Source organism: Ovis canadensis, chromosome 3 (genome assembly GCF_042477335.2).
Source record: "Ovis canadensis isolate MfBH-ARS-UI-01 breed Bighorn chromosome 3, ARS-UI_OviCan_v2, whole genome shotgun sequence".
Classification (NCBI taxonomy): Eukaryota; Metazoa; Chordata; class Mammalia; order Artiodactyla; family Bovidae; genus Ovis; species Ovis canadensis.
Window position 1 is genome coordinate 106,226,682 of NC_091247.1, and position 21,285 is coordinate 106,247,966.

Consider the following 21,285-nt stretch of genomic DNA (forward strand, 5'->3'; position numbering starts at 1 on the left):
ACTTTGAGAGTCTGAAGATGTAAGTCCTCAGCCCGGTTGCAATGTGCAGGGAGAGTCATGTTGCAGAAATTGCATGTCTCTGTTGATCAAATAGGGGGCAGATAGGTGATTCTGGGATCTCTTCTGGGCAGGACACAGGTTGCATCTGAGAGATGTGGGCTGGAACAGTTTCTCTCCTCGAGAGTCAAACACAGGGCCTGCATGAGATCAACCCACCCGCCCCTGCCCTCTGCCTGATTCTGGCTATAAGTGTCCTCAGGCATCAATCAGCCTAGAAACAGGGCCTGAGGCAGTGTAGAGTGTCCCTTAAAAATGAGTCGTGGGACTTCCCTGGCATTCCAGTGGTTAAGATTGTGCTTCCACTGCAAGGGACACCGGTTTGATCCCTGGTCAGGGAACTAAAGATCCTGCATGCCTTGCGGCGTGGCCAAAAGCTAACTAGCTAAATAAAGTAATAATAAAGTCTTCATAATTCCCTGGTGCTCCAGTGGTTAGGACTCAGCACTTTCGCTGCCATGGGCCTAGGTCAAAAAATAAATGAAGTCTGAAAAAAAAAAAAAGAGTCCTGCCTGTATGACTTCTTTCCTGTGGGCAGCTACCATTCCCTGCTGCCTTTGCTGACTGTGGCCCCATGAACTACCCTCCTCTCCCCATCTCCCCACCCCCAGCTCTATCTGGAGCAGTAAAAGAGTCTGGAAACACAGAGGTGTATTTCTGAGGATCCTGGACGTGCTCAAAATGCTTCAAGCTAGGCTTCAGCAGTACTTGAATTGAGAACTTCCAGATGTACAAGCTGGGTTTAGAAAAGGCAGAGGAACCAGAGATCAAATTGCCAACATTCGTTGGATCATAGAGAAAGCAAGGGAATTCCAGAAAAACATTAGTTTCTGTTTCATTAATTACTTGAAAGCCTTTGATTGTGTGGATCACATAAAGCTGGAATATTCTTAAAGAGGTGGATTACCAGACCACCTTACCTGCCTGCTGAGAAACCTGTGTGCAGATCAAGAAGCAACAGTTAGAACTGGACATGGAACAGTGTACTGGTTCAAAATTGGGAAAGAAGTACGTCAAGGCTATATATTGTCACCCTGCTTATGTAACCTGTATGCAGAGTACATCATGCAAAATGCTGGGCTGAGTGACGCACAAGCTGGAATCAAGATTTCCAGGAGAAAAATCAACCACCTCAGATACGCACATGACACCACTCTAATGGCAGAAAATGAAGAGGAACTAAAGAGCCTCTTGATGAGGGTGAAAGAGAAGAGTGAAAAAGCTGGCTTAAAACTCAACATTCAAAAAATGAAGATCATGGCATCTGGTCCCATCACTTCATGGCAAATGGAAGGAGAAAAAGTGGAAGCAGTGACATATTTTCTCTTCTCGGGCTCTAAAATCAATGTACATGGTGACTGCAGCCATGAAGTTAGGAGACTCTTGCTTCTTGGAAAGAAAACTATGACAAACCGAGACAGCGTTTTAAAAAGCAAAGACATCACTTTTGCTGACAAAGATCCATATGGTCAAAGCTATGGTCTTTCCAGTAATCATGTATAAAGAAGGCTGAGCGCTGAAGAATTGATGCTTTCAAATTGTTGGCCTGCAGAAGACTCTTGAGAGGCTTTGGACAGCAAGCAGATTAAACCAGTCAATCCTAAAGGAAATCAACCCTGAATAATCATTGGAAGGACTAATGCTGAAGCTGACGCTCCAGTACTCTGGCTACCTGATGCAAACAGCAGGCTCATTGGGAAAGACCCTGATTCTGGGAAAGACTGAAGGCAAAAGAAGAGGATGGCAGAGGCTGAGATGGTTGGATGGCCTCACCAGTTCAATGGATATGAACTTGGGCAAACTCCAGAAGACAGTGAGGGACAGGGAGGCTGGCGGTGCTACAGTCCATGGGGTCACAAAGAGTCAGACATGACTTAAAGATGGAACAACAACAGTGTGTGGGATTGATGTTAATTCTTCTTTAAGCATTTGGTGTAATTCTCCAGTGAAATTGTTTGGGCCTGAAAATTTGTTTTGTGGGTGTTCGTTAAATTATAAATTCAATTTCCTTACCTGGCGCTGTTCAAATTATCTATTTCATATTGAGTGAATTGTGGTTCAGTTCAGTTCAGTCGCTCAGTCATGTCCAACTCTTTGTGACCCCAGGGACTGCAGCACACCAGGCCTCCCTGTCCATCACCAACTCCTAGAGTTTACTCAAACTCATGACCATTGAGTCAGTGATGCCATCCAACCATCTTATCCTCTGTCGTCCCCTTCTTCTCCTGCCTTCAGTCTTTCCCAGCATCAGAGTCTTTGCAACTGAGTCAGTTCTTCGCATCAGGTGGCCCAAGTATTTGGGAGTTTCAGCTTCAACATCAGTCCTTCCGATGAATATTCAGGACAGATTTTCTTTAGGATGGACTGGTTGGATCTCCTTGCAGTCCAAGGACTTGTGAGTTGTGGTAGGTTGTGTTTTTTGAGGAGTTGGTCCATTTCCTCTGTTGTTGAATTTGTATGTAGAGTTGTTCATAGTATTTAGTTATCATTATTATGATTTTTGTGGTTTTTTGCCAGGAAAGTAGGATTTATTGGTGGGCATGAGTAAGGAGGGGACAGTGCCAAGGCTCTCGGGAGTACAGAGCCTGCCACTTGTCCAGGGGCCATGATTAAGATGTATTTAACCACACAACTATCTGAGATGAGCTGCTTTTCTGTCACCGTGTCTTCAAACTCATCTACAGTAAACTTGGTCAGTCCCCACATCTCGGAGATGTGGATCTTCTGGCAGCCTGGGAACTTGAACTTGGCCCTGAGACGGGCCACAGTCACATGCTCTTTATTCTGCAGCTTGTTGTGGGTGGACATTATGACTTGGCCAATGTGGACTCTGGCCACTGTGCCCTGGGGCTTTCTAGAGGCACTGCGTACACTTGTCTGGAGCCTAGATTGGGGACAGCATACTAGACCTGAGTGTCCACTGGAAAGGGCTGTCTGCAGGGTCCCTCAGAGCAACCCATGCAGGCAGCAGGCTGCAGAAACTACGGAGGAGGCTGCTGTGTGCAGTTGTTGCACACTAGACTCCCACAGGGCAAGGAGCACAGTGGGCTTAGTTGGTAGCAAACACAGTATTTCATTATTATACTTTTGATGTCTTCAGAGTCTGTAGTTATATTCCCTGTTTCATTCCTGATATTAGTAATTTGTGTCTTTTTTTTCTTTGTCAGTCTTGCTAGAGACTCATCAATTTTATTGATTTTTTTCAAACAACTAGATCTTTGTTTCATTGATTTACCCTATAGCTTTTCCTTTTTCAATTTATTTCCTATATTTATTTTCTTCCTTCTTTTTGTTCTGGGTTTGGCTTGCTCTTCTTTTTCTATCTCATGAGCACAGACTACTAACTAAAATTTCCTCTCAAAACCGTGTCAACTATGTCCCACATAGTTTGATATATTGTAACTTCATTTTCACTCTGTTCAGTGTATTTTTAAAAATTTCCCTTGAGACTCTGCCTTTGCTCCATAGATTATTTAGCTGTTAGTGTGCAAGTATTTGGGAAATTTCTAGTTACCTTCTGTTATTAATTTATATTTATTTCCATTGTAATCTGGGAATACATACTGCACCACTTTAGTTCTTTTAAATTTGTTGAGATTGGCTTTATGGCTCACGATGTGGTTTATCTTAGTTTATATCCCATCATCATTTGGAAAGGATGTGTGTTCTGCTGCTGTTGGGTGGAATGTTCTATAAATGTAGTCTAGACTCTTTTCATTGGCAGTCTTATCAAGTTCTTCCATATCCTGGTTTATTTTGTGCCCAGTTCTTTTTTCAGTTGTTGAAAGAGAGATGTTGAAGTCTTTGCTATAACTGTTGATTTCTTTACGTCTCCTTTCAGGCCTTTTGGGTTTTGCTTCACATACTTTGCAGCTCTTTGCTTTGGCTCATACTCATTTAAGACTGCGATGTCTTCTTGGTAGACGGACTTTTGTCATTACATAATATGTCTTACTGGTAATTTTCCTTGTTTTGAAATCTACTTTATCTGATGTTAATGTAGGCATCCTGCTTTTCTTTTCGTTGTGGTTGTATGATTTTTTTTTTCTATCTTTTGTATTCAACTTGCCTGTATCATTTTATTTGGAGTGAATTTTTTTATAAATGGCAGATAGTTGGGTCATGTTTCTTTAATCTACTCTGCCAGTCTTTGTATTTTAATAGAAGTATTTAGATCATTTATATTTAATGTGATTAGTGGTCTATTAGGTGTTGATGTTTTACCAGTTCAAGTGAATTATATAATTCCTACTTCCTTTTAAGTCCCTTTCATTTCAGTTCAGTCACTCATTTGTGTCCGACTCTTTGAGTTCCCATGAACTGCAGCACGCCAGGCCTCCCTCTCTGTCAGCAACTCTGGGAGTTCACCCAAACCCATGTCCATTGAGTTGGTGATACCATCCAACCATCTCATCCTTTCTCATCCCCTTCTCCTCCTGCCCTCAATCTTTCCCAGCATCAGGGTCTTTTCAAGTGAGTCAGTTCTTTGCATCAGGTGGCCAAAGTATTGGAATTTCAGCCTCAGCATCATTCCTTCCAGTAAACACCCAGGACTGATCTCCTTTAGGATGGACTGGTTGGATCTCCTTGCTGTCCAAGGGACTCTCAAGAGTCTTCTCCAACACTACACTTCAAAAGCATCAATTCTTCGGTGCTCAGCTTTCTTTATAGTCCAACTCTCACATCCATACATGACCACTGGAAAACCATAGCCTTGACTAGATGGACCTTTGTTGACAAAGTAATGTCTCTGCTTTTTAATATGCTGTCTAGGTTGGTCATAACTTTCCTTCCAAGGAGTAAGTGTCTTTTAATTTCATGGCTGCAGCCACCATCTGCAGTGATTTTTGGAGCCCAGAAAAATAAAGTCAGCCATTGTTTCCACTGTTGCCCCATCTATCTGCCATGAAGTGATGGGACCAGATGCCATGATCTTTTTCCTGATTGTTGAGCTATAAGCCAACTTTTTTACTCTCCTCTTTCATTTTCATCAAGAGGCTCTTTAGTTCTTCTCCACTTTCTGCTGCAAGGGTGGTACTATCTGCATATCTGAAGTTACTGATTAAGTCCCTTTAGCTCCCCAATTAAGCATAATTATCTTAAATATTTCTTCATCGTATATAAAATCACATCAGACAGTGTTGCAGTTTTTCTCCAAACATCAGACATAGTTTAGAAAAAGAGAAGAAGTTCTATTGTATTGATCAATATTTTTGTTTTCTGTATTTGTTTCTTCCTCCTAATGATTTAGGCTTTATTTTTTATTGTTTCCATTCTATTTGCAGAATATCCTTTAGCTATTCTTTTAGAGTAGGTCTGCTGATGACAGATTCTCTTAGTATGAAAATATTTTGGTTTTCCTTTCATTCCAGAAGAATTCTGAGTTGACATTCCTTCTCTCTTATCACTTAGGAAAATGTGCCACTTCCTTCTAGAAATTCACTGTCATTTGAATTGGTTTCCCCTGTAAGCAAGGTATCGTCTCTCTTAGTGCTTTAAAAACTCTTTTTATTTTGTCTTTAGGATTCAGAAGTTTGACTGTAATGTGTCTTGGTGTGGATATGTTTGAGCTTATCTTATTTTGGATTCGTTCAGGTGTTTTACTTTGTAGGTTTATATCTTTTGTCATATTTGGGGAGTTATCAGCCTTTATTTCTTCAAGTGCTTTTTCAGCCTTGCCCTCTTTGTCTTTTCCTTCCAGAACTCTGATGATACAAATGTTAGATCTTTAGTAATAGTCTTACAGGTTGCAGAGACTCCGTTCATTTTTTTCTGTTGTTCAGATTGGATAATTTCCTATTGCTCTATCTTCTGGTTCACTTATTCTTTCCTCTGCCCCTTCATTCTGCTATTGAGCCCATCCACTGAGTTTTTAATTTTGATTATTGTATTTTTTAGTTCAAAAGTTCCCATTTGTTTCTCTTCTCACTCTTCTAGTTCTTTACTGAGACTTTATATGTATTTGCTAAAAGGCTTCCTATTTTATTCATGAATTTCATATTCAGTGAAGTCTTTTTAAAATATCTATTTCACTGCACCAGGCCTTGGTTGTGGCATGCAGGATCTTCAGTCTTTGTTGTGGCATGTGGGTTGTTTATTTGCGACGTGTGGGATCTTTGAGTTATGGTATGAGAACTCCTAGCTGTGGCATGTGGGATCTAGTTCCCCAATGAGGGACTGAACCCAGGCACCTCACATTGGAAGTCGGAGTCTTAGCTGCTGGACCACCAGGGAAGTCCCTCATTGAAGTGTTTTTATGATTCCTTCTTTAAAAGCTCTTTTGAATAACTCTCTGTTATCTTGGTTTTTGTATTTCATTCAGTTTGAGACAGAATTTTTTTTTTATTGAAACTTAGACATTGAGAGTATTATGTGACTGACTCTTATGTGTCTTTTGTTTTACGTAGTTTCCTCTGAACTGCTGTGGGGGTAGAATTCTAGGTTCCCCAGTGGGTAGCCTTTTCCTTCTCCCGGGACCTTCCCAACCCAGGGATCGAACCCAGGTCTCCCACATGCAGGTGAGCTATGAGGAAAGCCCTGGGTTCCCCACTCAACCTCCATTGACATCTAAGGGTGGGATGCTGTTGCCAGTCAGAGGTAGGGTGGGAGTTCTGGCTGGGGAAAGGGTAAGAGTGCCTGATTACTTTATGACAGTTCCCACCTGACCGCCACTGACCCTAGGGGAGTAGTGAAGTCTCTGACTCTCTACTGGTTCTCCTCTCATACCGCCCTGCTGGGGACAAGGAGAGATGCCTCATTCATGACGTGTGGGAATCCCGTATGGGCTTTACTGAGAGCAGCCAGTGGGGTGAAAATGCCACCTCTCTTCTTGGCCTTCTCTGATACCACCCAGTGGAGCATTTGTGGCACCTCTTTATGGCCTGGTCAGGGTTCAAGTCTAGGTTGCCCACTTGACCTTTGCTGGCATGGATGGGGATGGGGCCATGGCTTTTTCTGGATTGTTTGCCTGGAGAGGAGCACTTTACTGTTTAAAAGCCTTCTGTCTTGCCCAGCTGCCCTTTCCTAGTCCTTTGATTAGAGGTAACAGGCTTTTGTTGTTGTTTTTTGTCTTTGCCTGTTAGCATTTCCAAATCTGGGATGCCCTGAACAAAAGGACACTCAGGGAATTCATCACCATGTTATTCTTAGGTCCCCTGGGTCCCTGGTCAAACTACTGTCTTTCCACTCTTCAGAGTTTTTTTAAAAGCTCCTTTCATATGTAATACCCTGTGTTTTTAGGTGTACTTAGTGCAAGAAGTAGGGAAAGATCCATCTACTCTGCTTTCGGAGGGAATTCTTTGCCCTCTTGTCACTTGGGAAAGATATGGACAAACGGTGCTGACTAAGGTGTTCTGACCTTAGAGATGGTGACTTTTTTTTTTTTTAATGATTTATTTATTTACTTAATTGTTGGCTGTGCTGGGTCTTCGCTGCTACACTCAGGCTTTCCCTGGTTGTGGTGAGAAGGGCTGCTCTTCATTGTGGTGCACAGGCTCCTCACTGAGGCGGCTTCTCCTGTTGTGGAACGCGGGCTCTCGGCTCACGGGCTTCAGCAGTCGCAGCTCATGGGCTCCACAGTTGTGGCGCATGGCCTTAGCTGCCCCGTGGCTTGGGGGGGTCTTCCCAGACCAGGGATCGAACCCATGTCCCCTGCATTGGCAGGTGGATTCTTAACCACTGGACCACAGGAAAGTCTGAGATGGTCACATTTTTAAAGGAAATGTTTCTTCCTGAAAAGAATGGCTAAAATTAATAGGATTTCAAGTATTAGGGGGCTGGAGGATGTGTGTTGTGGGTGGCACGGCAGAGGAGTTAAACTTGGGGACAGAGCATCTCTCCTGGGTCTTGTGAAAGCCACGGCTGGCCCTTGCAGAGAGCCAGCCCCAGACACGGGGGCCAAACTTTACCACTCTGGCCAGAAAGTGTCCCCTCAGCCTGTCTGTGACACTTGGCGTGCTGCCAAAGGGGAAAGAGAAGGAAAACCACCCTTGCTTGGGTAAACATGTATTCCTGTTTCCCTGCCAGAGGCTGAACGAGCCAAGTCAGCATAATCGGTTCCATGTGTGCGCCTGTGGCAGTCCAGGCGTGACTGGCTGTGCCTTGGAAGCAAAGCAGATCGGCCGTTCCGGGCTGTCGTGCACCTGGGCACTGCGCTCCTCTGCTGGCTGAGAGGGGCAGGCATTACACGTCTTCCTTCCCAGACCAGGAGAGCAAGTCTCAGAAGGACACGCAACTGGGGAAGGGAATTTCTGGTGGTCTAGTGGTTAAGACTCTGGACTTCCACTGTGAGGGATGCAGGTTCAATCTCCGATCGAAGAACTATTAATAAGGTCCCACATGCCTCTGTGGTGCAGCCAGAACAAGAAAGGACAAGTGACTGGTACACGGTCACCTGGCTTCTGAGTGGCTGAGCCAGAACTGAACTCTGATATCATACGTCTTGTTCATCCCAGGCTCCCAAGCCACAGTGCATTTAAAATATCAGGGTTCCCAGGCAGGAGCCCCCTACCCCCGAGATGATTTGGTCCACCAGATGGACCCATTCCCTAATACCCTAGGAATTAGGTCTGACCCCAATTCCTCTAGAATCACTAGAGAAGATTTTTTAAAATCCCAATATCTAAGCTGTACTGCTGGCCAATAAATTCAACCTCTGGGTGAAACACAGGCATCAGAGTTTTAAAAGCTTCCCTGGAGATCCTGACATTCTGCTGGTTTTGAGAGCATGGTGGAGAGTTAGGAGATAATGGTGAAGATTCATAGTCTGAATCTGGAGCTCTGTTTTCTGGGTGCATTAGTGCTCAACTTTCAGAAAGGACTGGACTTCCCAGGTGGCTCACTGGGAAAGAATTCACCTACCAATGCAGGAAACACAGTTCAGTCCCTGGGTTGTGCAGATCCCCTGAAGAAGGAGATGGCAGCCCACTCCGGTATTCTTTCCTGGAGAATCCCGTGGACGGAGGAGCCTGGCAGGGGCCGCAAAGAGTGAAACACAACTGAGCAGCTGAGCACGCAAGCAACAGAAAGGACCAGGGGGTCACAGTCTGCTGGGAAAGGTGCCTTTGCAAAGCACTTCTATTGAGAAAAAGTCAAATGCTCAAATCAAAAAATGGGTGCAAGCTGAAGTGGGTGATGGGGGGCTATAAAGCCCTTCAGGCTTCTTGCAACTTCTGTGGCTGAAGTGTGTGCACAGGTTCTGCTTGGAAGGAGAGCTCTGAGCAGTCCTGAAGAGAGATCTTAGTTCCCAGCCCAGGAATTAAACCTGGGTAACCTGGAAAAACAAGAATTCTAGCCACCAGACCACCAGGGGCTAGAAGCAAAGTGGCCTGAGTTCTTGACCCTGTTTGAAAGCAAGAATGTTTCAAGGAGGCAAAAACTGCAAACAGACACAGTTTATTATTAGAGACACAGTATAATATATGGGAGAGACTGAGTGTGAGGGAAACTGGGTCTTGTTCCATTAGTCTTTCCCGTCAGGAAGCTTCCATAAGCCTCTTATCCTTCTCTGTCAGAGGGCTGACAGAATAAAAACCACAGTCGCAGAAAACAAATCAAACTGATCAAATGGACCACAGCCTTGTCTAACTCAATGAAACTAAGCCATGCTGAGTAGGGTCACTCAAGACGGACAGGTCATGGTGGAGAGTTCTGACAAAATGTGGTCCGCTGGAGAAGGCAAACCACTTCAGTATTCTTGCCTTGAGAATGAAAAGGCAAAAAGATAGGACACTGAAAGATGAACTCCCGAGGTCGGTAGGTGTCCAGTATGCTGCTGGAGATCACTGGAGAAATAACTCCAGAAAGAATGAAGGGATGGAGCCAAAGCAAAAACAACACCCAGCTGTGGATGTGACTGGTGATGGAAGCAAGGTCCGATGCTGTAAAGAGCAATATTGCATAGGAACCTAGAATGTCAGGTCCATGAATCTAGGCAAATCGGAAGTGGTCAAACAGGAGATGGCAAGAGTGAACATCGAAATTCTAGGAATCAGCAAACTAAAATGAACTGGAATGGGTGAATTTAACTCAGATGACCATTATATCTACTACTTTGGGCAAGAATCCCTTAGAAGAAATGGAGTAGCCATCATAGTCAACAAAAGGGTCCAAAATGCAGTACTTGGGAGCAATCTCAAAAACAACAGAATGATCTCTGTTTGTCTCCAAGGCAAACCATTCAATATCACAGTAATCCAAGTCTATGTGCCGACCAGTAACGCTGAAGAAGTTGAGTTGAACAGTTCTATGAAGACCTATAAGACCTTCTAGAACTAACACCCAAAAAAGATGTCCTTTTCACCATAGGGGACTGGAATGCAAAAGTAGGAAGTCAAGAAACACCTGGAGTAACAGGCAAATTTGGCCTTGGAATGCAGAATGAAGCAGGGCAACGGCTAACAGAGTTCTGCCAAGACAACGCACTGGTCATAGCGAACACCCTCTTCCAACAACACAAGAGAAGACTCTACACATGGACATCACCAGATGGTCAACACCAAAATCAGATTGATTATATTCTTTGCAGCCAAAGATGGAGAAGCTCTGTACAGTGAGCAAAAACAAGACCGGGAGCTGACTGTGGCTCAAATCATGCACTCCTTATTGCCAAGTTCAGACTTAAATTGAAGAAAGTAGGGAAAACCACTAGACCATTCAGGTATCAACTAAATCAAATCCCTTACAAATATACAGTGAAAGTGACAAATAGATTCAAGAGATTAGATCTGATAGAGTGCCTGAAGAATTGGACAGAGGTTCGTGACACTGTACAAGAGGCAGTAATCAAGACCATCCCCAAGAAAAAGAAATGCAAAAGGCAAAATAGTCCTCTGAGGAGGCCTTACAAATAGCTGTGAAAAGAAGAGAAGTGAAAGGCAAAGGATGAAAGCAAAGATATACCCATTTGAATGCAGAGTTCCAAAGACTAGCAAGGAATAAGAAATAACAAAGAATAAGAAAACCTTCCTCAGAGATCAATGCAGAGAAATAGAGGAAAACAATAGAATGGGAAAGACTAGAGGTCTCGTCTGGAAAATTAGAGATACCAAGGGAATATCTCATGCAGATGGGCACAATAAAGGACAGAAATGGTATGGACCTAACAGAAGGAGAAGATATGAAGAAGAGGTGGCAAGAATACACAGAACTATACAAAAAAGATCTTCGTGACCCAGATAACCACAATGGTGTGATCACTCACCTAGAGCCCAACCTCCTGGAATGCAAAATTAAGTGGGTCTTATGAAGCATCACTATGAACAAAGCTAGTGGAGGTGATGGAATTCCAGTCAAGCTATTTTAAATCCTAAAACATGATGCTGTTTAAGTGCTACACTCATTGTGTCCTCAAATTTGGAAAACTCTGCAGTGGCCACAAGACTGGAAAAGCTCAGTTTTCATTCCAGTCCCAAAGAAGGACAATGCCAAAAAATGTTCAAACTACTGCACAATTTCACTTATCTCTGCTGCTGCTAAGTCACTTCAGTTGTGTCCGACTCTGTGCAACCCCATAGACGGCAGCCCACCAGCCTCCCCCGTCCCTGGGATTCTCCAGGCAAGAACACTGGAGTGGGTTGCCGTTTCCTTCTCCAATACACTCATCTCACACGCTAGCAAAAGTAATGCTCAAAATTCTCCAAGCCAGGCTTCAACAGTAGATGAACTTTGAACTTCCAGATGTTCAAGCTGGATTTAGAAAAGGCAGAGGAATGAAAGGTAAAATTGCCAATATCCGTTGGAACATAAAGCAGGAGAGTTCCAGAAAAACATCTACTTCTGCTTTGACTACACCAAAACCTTTCACTATCTGGATCACAACAAACTATTGAAAATTCTTCAAGAGATGGGAAGACCAGACCACCTGACCTGCTTCTTGAGAAAACTGTATGCAGGTCAAGAAGCAGCAGTTGGAACCAGACATGGAACAACGGACTGGTTCCAAATTGGGAAAGGGGTACGTCAAGGCTGTATATTGTCACCCTGCTTATTTAACTTCTATGCAGAGTACATCATGAGAAACGCTGGACTGGATGAAGCACAGCTGGAGTCAAGATTGCCAGGGGGAGTATCAGTAACCTCAGATATGCAGATGACACCACCCTTTTGGCAGAAAGTGAGGAAGAACTAAAGAGCCTCTTGATGAAAGTGAAAGAGGAGAGTGAAAAAGCTGGTTTAAAACTCAACACTAAAATACTGAACGGACCAGTTAGGTGTTAAGAAAGAAACAAGATAATTGGCCAAAGGTAAATGAAGACCTGGAAGGACTGTCCTGTATAAGTGATTAACATCACCTCCTTACTGTGCACCTCCTCACTAAGTTCAGTTCAGTCCAGTTGCTCAGTCATGTCTGACTCTTTGCGACTCCTTGAAGCGCAGTACACCAGCCCTCCCTGTCCATCACCAGCTCCCGGAGTCCACCCAAACCCATGTCCATTGAGTTGGTGATGCCATCCAACCATCTCATCCTCTCTCATCCCCTTCTCCTCCTGCCCTCAATCTTTCCCAGCATCAGATTCTTTTCAAATGAGTTAGTTCTTCGCATCAGGTGGCCAAAGTATTGGAGTTTCAGCTTCCACATCCATCCGTCCAGTGAATATTCAGGACTGATTTCCTTTAGCTTAGACTGGTTGGATCTCCTTGCAGTCCAAGGGACTCTCAAGAGTCTTCTTCAACACCACAGTTGGAGAATCAGTTCAAAAGCATCAATTCTTCGGCTCTCAGCTTTCTTTATGGTCCAACTCTCACATCCATATGTGACTACTGGAAAAACCATAGCCTTGACTAGACGGACCTTTGTTGGCAAGGTAATGTCTCTGCTTTTTAATATGTTGTTTGGGTTGGTCATAACTTTTCTTCCAAGGAGTAAGCGTCTTTTAATTTCATGGCTGCAGTCACCATGGTCTTGTAGCCCCCCAAAATGAAGTCGGTCACTGTTTCCTCTGTTTTCCATATCTATCTGCCATGAAGTGATGGGACCAGATGCCATGATCTTTTCTGAATTTTTGAGCTTTATGCCAACTTTTCCACTTTCCTCTTTCACTTTCATCAAGAGACTCTTTAGTTCTTCTTCACTTTGTGCCATAAGGGTGGTATCATCAGTGTATCTGAGATTACTGATATTTTCCCTGGAAATCTTGACTCCAGCTTGTGCTTCATCCAGCCCAGCGTTTCTCATGACGTATTCTGCATATAAGTTGAAAATAAGCAGGGTGACAGTATACAGCCTTGACGTACTCCTTTCCCGATTTGGAACCGGTCTGTTGTTCCATGTACAGTTCTGGTCCGTGGACCCTCCCCAAAATGTGTGTGCAACTTTTTGCTAAGATGGATCCCACGACAGAGGCCTATGAGTATATGTCCGCACTTATTATGGGGTGGGGGTCAGCTCCCTTTTCCATCCCCAAGAAGCCTTCCTGTGCATGTGTAGGCAGGAAAGTTTTTTTGACCTCTGGAGTGGACACCTTATCTCTTTTTTTAGCAGAGCTCAGCTTCTGCCACTAGCTTTGTCCTTGGAGTGTCTGAGTGAGAACAGAGGTTCAGTTTTACTCCGCTTGACAAACCAGGTGTCCAGCCCAGAGGCCCACCGTCTCCTACCTCAGTTCCACATTTTTTATTGAGCCAGTGTACTGGGGGGACCAACGGAAGTAGAATCAGCCTGATAATCGTGGGTTTGGCTCTGAGGCCCAGGCCCTTGCACTCCCTCAGGTCAGGGCTCAGAGAGGGTGGGTAGCTGGCTTAGTGTGTTGGGGTCCTTGTTTGCCCCTTCGGACCCCCTCCTCACTCTGCTCTCTGCCCTAGGAGGCCAGTCGATGGGGGCGGGGGTGAAAATGAACTCCCTGGGCCATGGCTCCAGCCAGTTTGTGCTGAAAGAGACCAAGCTGTATTTATTTAACTAAGTATAAACCACATAGGCATTGTTTATTTGAAGTTCCAGTATAACTGGGGCATCCTGCTTGTTAATCTGGCAACTATCCCGACCCTCTCCCCCACCGCACCCCACCGCCCATGTAGAAACTCTGGCCTGCCAGCACTGTTTCATACCAGCCCCGCTTTCTTCTCTCTCTGCAGCGCTCAGTTCACTGGTGTCTGTGCTTTTTCCTGCTGAGGCTGTGATCCCTCCAGGCATATGCAATCTACCAATTATTCCTCTTTCTTTCCGGAAAGCCCCTGCTGGGGCCCCTCCCTCAGGTCAGCTCATGGTTTCTGCCTTGCAGGCTTTTGCTGCACTGTTAAATTTTCTCCAAGTGGCGGAGTGCTCTTGTTTACCATTTATAGTTTGGTAGCAATCAGATCGGAGGAGCCTGGAGGGCTGCAGTCCATGGGGTCGCTAAGAGTCGGACACGACTGAAGCGACTTAACTTTCACGTTTCACTTATATGCATTAGAGAAGGAAATGGCAACCCACTCCAGTGTTCTTGCCTGGAGAGTCCCAGGGACGGGGGCGCCTGGTGGGCTGCCGTCTCTGGGGTCGCACAGAGTTGAACATGACTGAAGTGACTTAGCAGCAGCAGCAGCAGTAGCAACCAGGTCAAGTGATTTCAGGTTGAAAGGTTTTTGAAAAAATGTCCTCTTATCAGTGTTGCTTCTCTTTATCAATTGAGACTCCTGTTTTCATAAAGTGACTTGTTACTAAGTAGAAAGTTTTTGCTTGTTCTGGATTTGGCCTCAGCCAGTTTTGGGAATGAGAGGATCAGTTTTTAACCAAGTAACAGGGAAGCCACTCAGGGACATGATTCAAATATCAGCCAGGGAGGGGGGCACACATGGAAGGGGTGTCCTCTGGTCCACATGCAGGCCTCTTTCCTGGGGTGGGGGGACAGGGGGCATGACAAGGGAGGGGGACAGGGAAGTGGTCACCAACAGGATTCCAGGTGCCAAAAGCCTTTTCTGTGAACTGCAATCTCACCCCAGAAGGGGGCCTTTCTCCTTCCAGCCATGGGGGCTGCTTGATAGCAAATGTCACCCTGGGACAGAGGGGCTGAGGAGCTCTTAGCGCCTGGGCAAAGCACATCCTGGGCTTCCTGGGTTACTCAGCGGTAAAGAACCCATCTGCCAGTGCAGGAGAGGTGGGTTCAGTCCTCGGGTCGGGAAGACCCCCTGGAGGAGGTAATGCCAACCCACTCCAGTATTCTTGCCTGGAGAATCCGTGGACAGAGGACCCGGGCGGGCTACAGTCCCTGGGATTGCAAAGAGCCAGACATGACTTAGCAACTACACAGCAAAAGCGCGTCCTCACGGCCCACTCCTGCTCTGCAGTGCGGGGCATGACACCCTGAGTTCAATAGTAAGTCCTCACTCTTGCAGCCTCCTCTGGGCCTTCAGGTTTTGAGGCTGAATTTCAGAGAGGTCCGCTCATGTCGCCAGCTGTTCTGTTGTCTGACAAGGAGTACAAAGAGCCAGATGTGGGCTATATGACTGATGCTTCAGCCATGCCCTTATTTGACCCATCTGGCCAAGGCGCTTCCGGTCCCTCCCCGGGTCCTGGGGTGATAAAGCAGGCTGCCGGAGCAGGAGTCTGCATTCTCGCTCCCGCCCGGGCTGCTGCCCTGCCCAGCTCTCCTCCCACAGCCTGGAGGGACTCCAGGGTCAGGAGGGGGCGGAAGGCTGCCTCTCCACCCACTCCTCCGAGTCCTGCCCTTTCAGTAGCTGCTGCTTTTCCCCTTGATCCACCTTGGGTTGTGGTCCTACAGCTTCGAGAGAATCGGAAGGCTCTCCTGCTGGGAGAGGGTGGTGACCAGCCCCGGGAGACTCCTTCGAGCCAGAGTTCTTTGGGTATCACAGACCGGAAGTGTGAATTTTCCTCTTCTTCATGGGTGGCAGTCATGTGGCCGCCACGTTGCTGTTCTATGCATTGTCTGAGACAGACCTCACCTGTTAGTCCCAGCACTCATCCCACAAAGCCCCAAAATTCCTCCTTTGGCGTTCAACAGGTCGGGTTCAGGGCTTCCCTGGTGGTGGTCTAGTGAGTAAGAATCCACCTGCCAGTGGAGGGGGCGTGGGTTCAATCCCTGGTCCAGGAAGACGCCGTGTGCCAGGGAGCCGTTAAGCAGGTGCGCCTGGCACCTGGAGCCTGTGCCCTGAAACAGAAGGAGCCAGTGCGGTGAGCGGCCCACGCACCACAGCTAGAGAGCAGCCCCTCTCTCCTCGACGGAGAGAGGCCGGCACACAGCACCGAAGACGCAGCACAGCCAGGAAAAAACAGACCGGGCCAGGTTCAGAAGCGGGCAGGGCACAACAACAGCCAGTGTCTGTGCAGTTTGCTGATGGACCTGGTACATCTGATCGTTGCCTTCTCCCTATACCCTTCACAGGTACTTTTGTCCTTGAAGAGGATCAGCCAGTTACAGAACTTTCCCGAGGTCACCTCTCAGGCATCCCGGGCCTGGGTGGGCCTCGGTGCCAAACACTGAGCTACTGGTTAGCCCTGAGCGTCACTGCCCACCAACCTGTTTGCTATCATGCACGCTCAGCGAGTGCTCAGCAAATATTCATGAATTTAAGGCTGGGGCACACTATGTGATCACAGAGATAATAGCCTATTTTTTTAAAATTTATTTTATCGACATATAGTTGATTTACAACGTTGTGTTAGTTGCACGTATATAGCACAGTGATTCCATTATATACTGTTTTTATATTCATATTCTTTTCCATTATAGTTCATTACAGGACACTGAAGATAGTGGCCTGTGCTATACAGTAGGACCTCGTTGATTATCCATCTTATGTATAATAGCTTACGTCTACTGACCCCGATCCATCCTCCCCCTCTCCTCTCCTCCATGGCAACCACGCACGTGCTCTCTGTCTGTGAGTCTGTTTCTGTCTCATAGATGCGTTCGTTTGTTTCATGTTTTAGATCCCACCTATGAGGGATGTCACACGGTGCTCGTCTTTCTCTGACTGCGCTTCGTGTGATGATCTAGTTCCATCGTGGTGCTGCAGATGGCATTATTTCATTCTTTTTATGGCTGAGTAATCCACATCTTCTTTAGATCCAACCAGTTTCACGCATTGGAGAAGGAAATGGCAACCCACTCCAGTGTTCTTGCCTGGAGAATCCCAGGGACGGCGGAGTCTGTGGGGTCGCACAGAGTGGGACACGACTGAAGTGACTTAGCAGCAGCAGTCCATCCTAAAGGAGATCAGTCCTGGGTGTTCATTGGAAGGACTGATGTTGAAGCTGAAACTCCAATACTTTGGCCACCTGATGCGAAGAGCTGACTCATTGGAAAAGACCCTGATGCTGGGAAAGACTGAAGGCAGGAGAAGGGGATGACAGAGGATGAGATGGCTGGATGGCATCACCGACTCAGTGGACACGAGTTTGGGTGAACTGTGGGAATTGGTGATGGACAGGAAGGCCTGGCATGCTGCGGTTCATGGGGTTGCGAAGAGTCTGACACGACTGAGCGACTGAACTTCTTCTTTAGCCACATCTTCTTTAGCCATTCATCTGGTAGACATCTAGGTCGTTTTATGTGTCTTATCTATTGTGAACAGTGCTGCTGTGAACATAAGGGTGCATGTATCTTTTTGAATTAGAGTTTTGTCCAGATGCATGCCCAGGAGTGGAATTGCTGGATCATGCATTCAGTCACTCAGTCGTGTCTGACTCTTTGTGACCCCCAGACTGTAGTCCACCAAGTCCATGGGATTCTCCAGGCAAGAATACTGAGGTGGGTGGCTATTTCCTTCTCCAGGGGAGTCTTCCAGACCCAGGAATCGAACCCACACCTCCTGTGTCTCCTGCATTGCCAGGTGGATTCTCTATCACTGCGCCATCTGGCATTGCTGGATCAGATGGCAACTCAATTTTTTGTTCAGAAATAGCTCTTTCCTTAGTGTTCCCTCATGTACCAGTTTTGAGTCTGAGAGACTACGATCCCTCAGTATCTGCCCCTCCACAGTTTCGCTGTGGTTGGGGGAAGACGTGCTGCTGCAGAGCCCTTGCTCCAGCCCCACCGCAGTCCCGCTTCCGGTCATAGCAGTGTCCCCTGCCTGTATCACACTCATTTATCCCATAGATGCTCACTGCACGTTGACTCCATGCCAGGCATCAGCCTGGGTTCAGAGAATGCCAGTTCCAGCCCTCAGGGAAGCTACAGGCAGATTTGTTCAGAAGAACCTGGCAAACCCCACACAGTGGACAATAGATCTAGTCACGTACTCATTGGCTAGAGAAACATTTGGTAATCTTATCTCCTGGAGCCTGTCCCCTGACCCGAGGACTGGAGGAAGATGGTGGACACACAGTCCCTCGTCTCTATGAAGGTGACGTTGGAATCTGGTCAAGGGCTGGAATCGCATGGGAACGGGGCGGGAGCGCTCCATGACCAACTCCAGGATGGATGTGGCCCCTGGGGTTGGCAGACCCAGCTGCGGGGACCCCTGGGCAGCTGCGCTTGGACGTGAGTGGGAAGCCGCTCATCCGGGTTGCTCAACTGCGTCTGCTTGTGAGGCAAAACGTCCCACTTTAGCTACTGTCCAGTCCATACGCGGAAGTAACCTTAAAAGAAGAAAAGAGGGGAAAGAAGAGGAGGAACGGTTTCTGCTGGATTTCACAAGCAGCCTACTTTTCCACCTGTTCCATGGAGAAAAGCTGAAATCCTCGTTAAGTCTGGGGCTGTGGTGTTTGATACATCTCTGACATGGGCTGAAAAAATGGTCTCCACGATGGGGACCATCAGGCAGGCCCACCGCGTTCGCTGTGTCATCTTGAAGATGCACTAATGAGCACGTGGTAATAAAAATCAAAAACTTAAAAATTTTTGATCTACTTTCATCCTCCCACCATCACTCACTCCCAAATAATTTTAAAGTGTTCTACTTCTTCGAGGAAAGACAGGGGGAGGGGCATTTTACAACCAACGTAGAACACTGAAAGATTAGCAGCTTAAAATTGGATTTATTTTTTAAAAATGATTTCTGTTTACTTGTTGATGCTGGGTCTTCATGGCTGCACGGGCCTCTCTCCGGTTGTGGTGAGCGGGAGCCACTCGGTAGTTGTGGCGTGCAGGCCTCTCCTTGTGGTGGCGTCTCTCCTTACTGAGCAGACTCTGGGGCACGTGGACTTCAGTCACTGCAGCCCCCAGGCTCTAGGGCACAAGACTCGGTCGTTGTGGCCCAAGGGCTTAGTTGCTGTGCAGCACGTGGGATCTTCCCAGACCAGGGATCAAACCCCAATCTCTTGCATTGGCAGGCAGACCCTTTATCCCTGAGCCACCAGGGAAGCCCAAGTGTCATTTCTAATTGATCATTGCCCTGACCCTGGGGTCCAAAGCCTTGGACCAGTTCTCATTGTGCCTTTTTCCACATTGTCTATGTTCATTTAGTCAAGGCCACCTCATAGGTCATGGGTCTGGGGAGGCTATGCACTGCATAGCACATGCTCTGAAGCTCCATTTACACTGAAGACTGTGTGAATGGCAGCACCCCACCCCAGACACGCCTCTTGCCAGAGCTCTGCAGTTAGGACCTCACGGAGCCCCCAGTGTCAATCCCTGTGAACAGCAATTCTTAAGGATTGGGCCGTGGCAGGTTTTATGGATCCACAATGAAAAGGGAAAATAATTTAAGTACTAACAGCTAATGTTTATTGAGTGCTTATGATGAGCCAGACATAGCAATGACTCTTTTATTTCTGTTGGTGATCCTATGGGGCACCATTGTTACCATCCCCATGTTCCCAATGGGGGCCCTGCGCTTCAAACCACGGCCAGGATTAACCTGCCAAATGGCCACTTCTGAGAACTATTCTGATTCCGGAGATTATGTCCTTCCTAAATATTTGTGTCCGATTTACCTCTTTTTTTTTAAGATGTTTTTGACATGGACCATTTGTTAAAAAGTCTGTGCTAAATTTGTTACAATATTGCTTCTGTTTTTTGTTTTGTTTTTTTTTGCCCGGAGGCATGTGGAATCTTTGCTCCCTGACCAGGATTTGAACCTGTACCCTTTGCACCTGAAGGTGAAGTGTTAACCGTTCTGTGACATTTTTTTTTTAGTGCATTTTAAATTTTATTTTATTGAAGTGTAGCTGATTTACATTGTTTTGTTAGTTGCAGGTATACAACAAAGTGATTCAGTATTATATATAACGTGTATATATATATAATGCATCTATATATGTCCGTTTTCACATTCTTTTGCATTATGGCTTATCACAAGATATTGAATGTGGGCTTCCCTCGTGCCTCAGATGATAAAGAATCTGCCTGGAATTCAGGAAGCATGAGTTCAGTCGCTGGGTCGGGAAGATCCCCTGGAGAAAGAAATGGCAACCCACTCCAGTGTTCTTGCCTGGAGAATCCCATGAACAGAGGAGCCAGGCAGGCTGCAGTCCATGGGGTCGCAAAGAGTCGGACACGACTGAATGACTAACATTTTCTATTGAATATAGCTCCCTGTGCTATACGGTAGAACCTTGTTGGTTATCCACTCTGTATATAGGAATTTGCATCTGAAACTGACCTTTCCTTTTGGAAAGATGGTAATGCTGAGCGCTGCCAGGATCAGCCCTGTCTGTCTCCAGCATCCTTTCCCGTAGTTAGGCCTTAGTGTCTTCCTTCTGGCTTTCCCACTTCCTGGCCTCTCCTTGCTCCTCTCCCTCCCTCCTGTGGCCTGGTCAAGCACAGCTCTGATCTCCCTCCCCTGCTCAGAAATCTTCCAGGCACCCCTCCTGCCTCAGCTGGGATTCAGGGCTCTCCACGTTCAGCCTAATTCCATTATTTTTCTTTTTTTAAATTTTTGTTTAGTTGGCTGCTCTGGGTCTTAGCTGTGGCGTGTGGGATCTAGTTCCCTGACCAGGGATCGAATCCAGGCACCCTGCATTGGGAGGGAGGAGTCTTAACCACTGGGCCACCAGGGACGTCCTCTGATTCCACTTCATCTCTTTTTCTCCTAGCACAGAAGTGCCACGCTGAAGCTAAGTTGGTATTCCCAAACTCTTAGGGCCTCTTCCTTTCCCTCTAGTTTTCCCCCTCCTTGGCCCCTTGAAACCCTGTCTCTCTTCCCCTGCTCCTCCTTGAATTCATTCCTTTACTTCGTCACTCAGCAAACCTGTAATATTTTGAGTGCCTGCTAGGAACTGACTACAGCATGGGGCTTTCAGTCAGTCCAGCAGCAGAGAGAGAACTGGGGAGTCGCTACAGCAGATACCACCAAAGTGGCGGGTCCGAGTCCCTGACGTGGGAGCTTATTAACTAGACAGAGTGGGGCGGGGCCTGG

General features: G+C 46.5%; 1 protein-coding gene and 1 non-coding gene across 3 annotated transcripts in view; one reads left to right on the plus strand and one right to left on the minus strand.

Moving 5' to 3' along the window:
* The window catches only part of MERTK (MER proto-oncogene, tyrosine kinase), a 117,776-nt gene that overhangs the window by 8,742 nt on the left and 87,749 nt on the right, over window positions 1–21,285 (plus strand). The gene's annotated exons all lie outside the window — the stretch shown is intronic.
* Window positions 2,986–3,120, minus strand: LOC138438463 (small nucleolar RNA SNORA70). Its single transcript, XR_011256391.1, has one exon. It is a non-coding gene; the product is annotated as a small nucleolar RNA SNORA70 (small nucleolar RNA).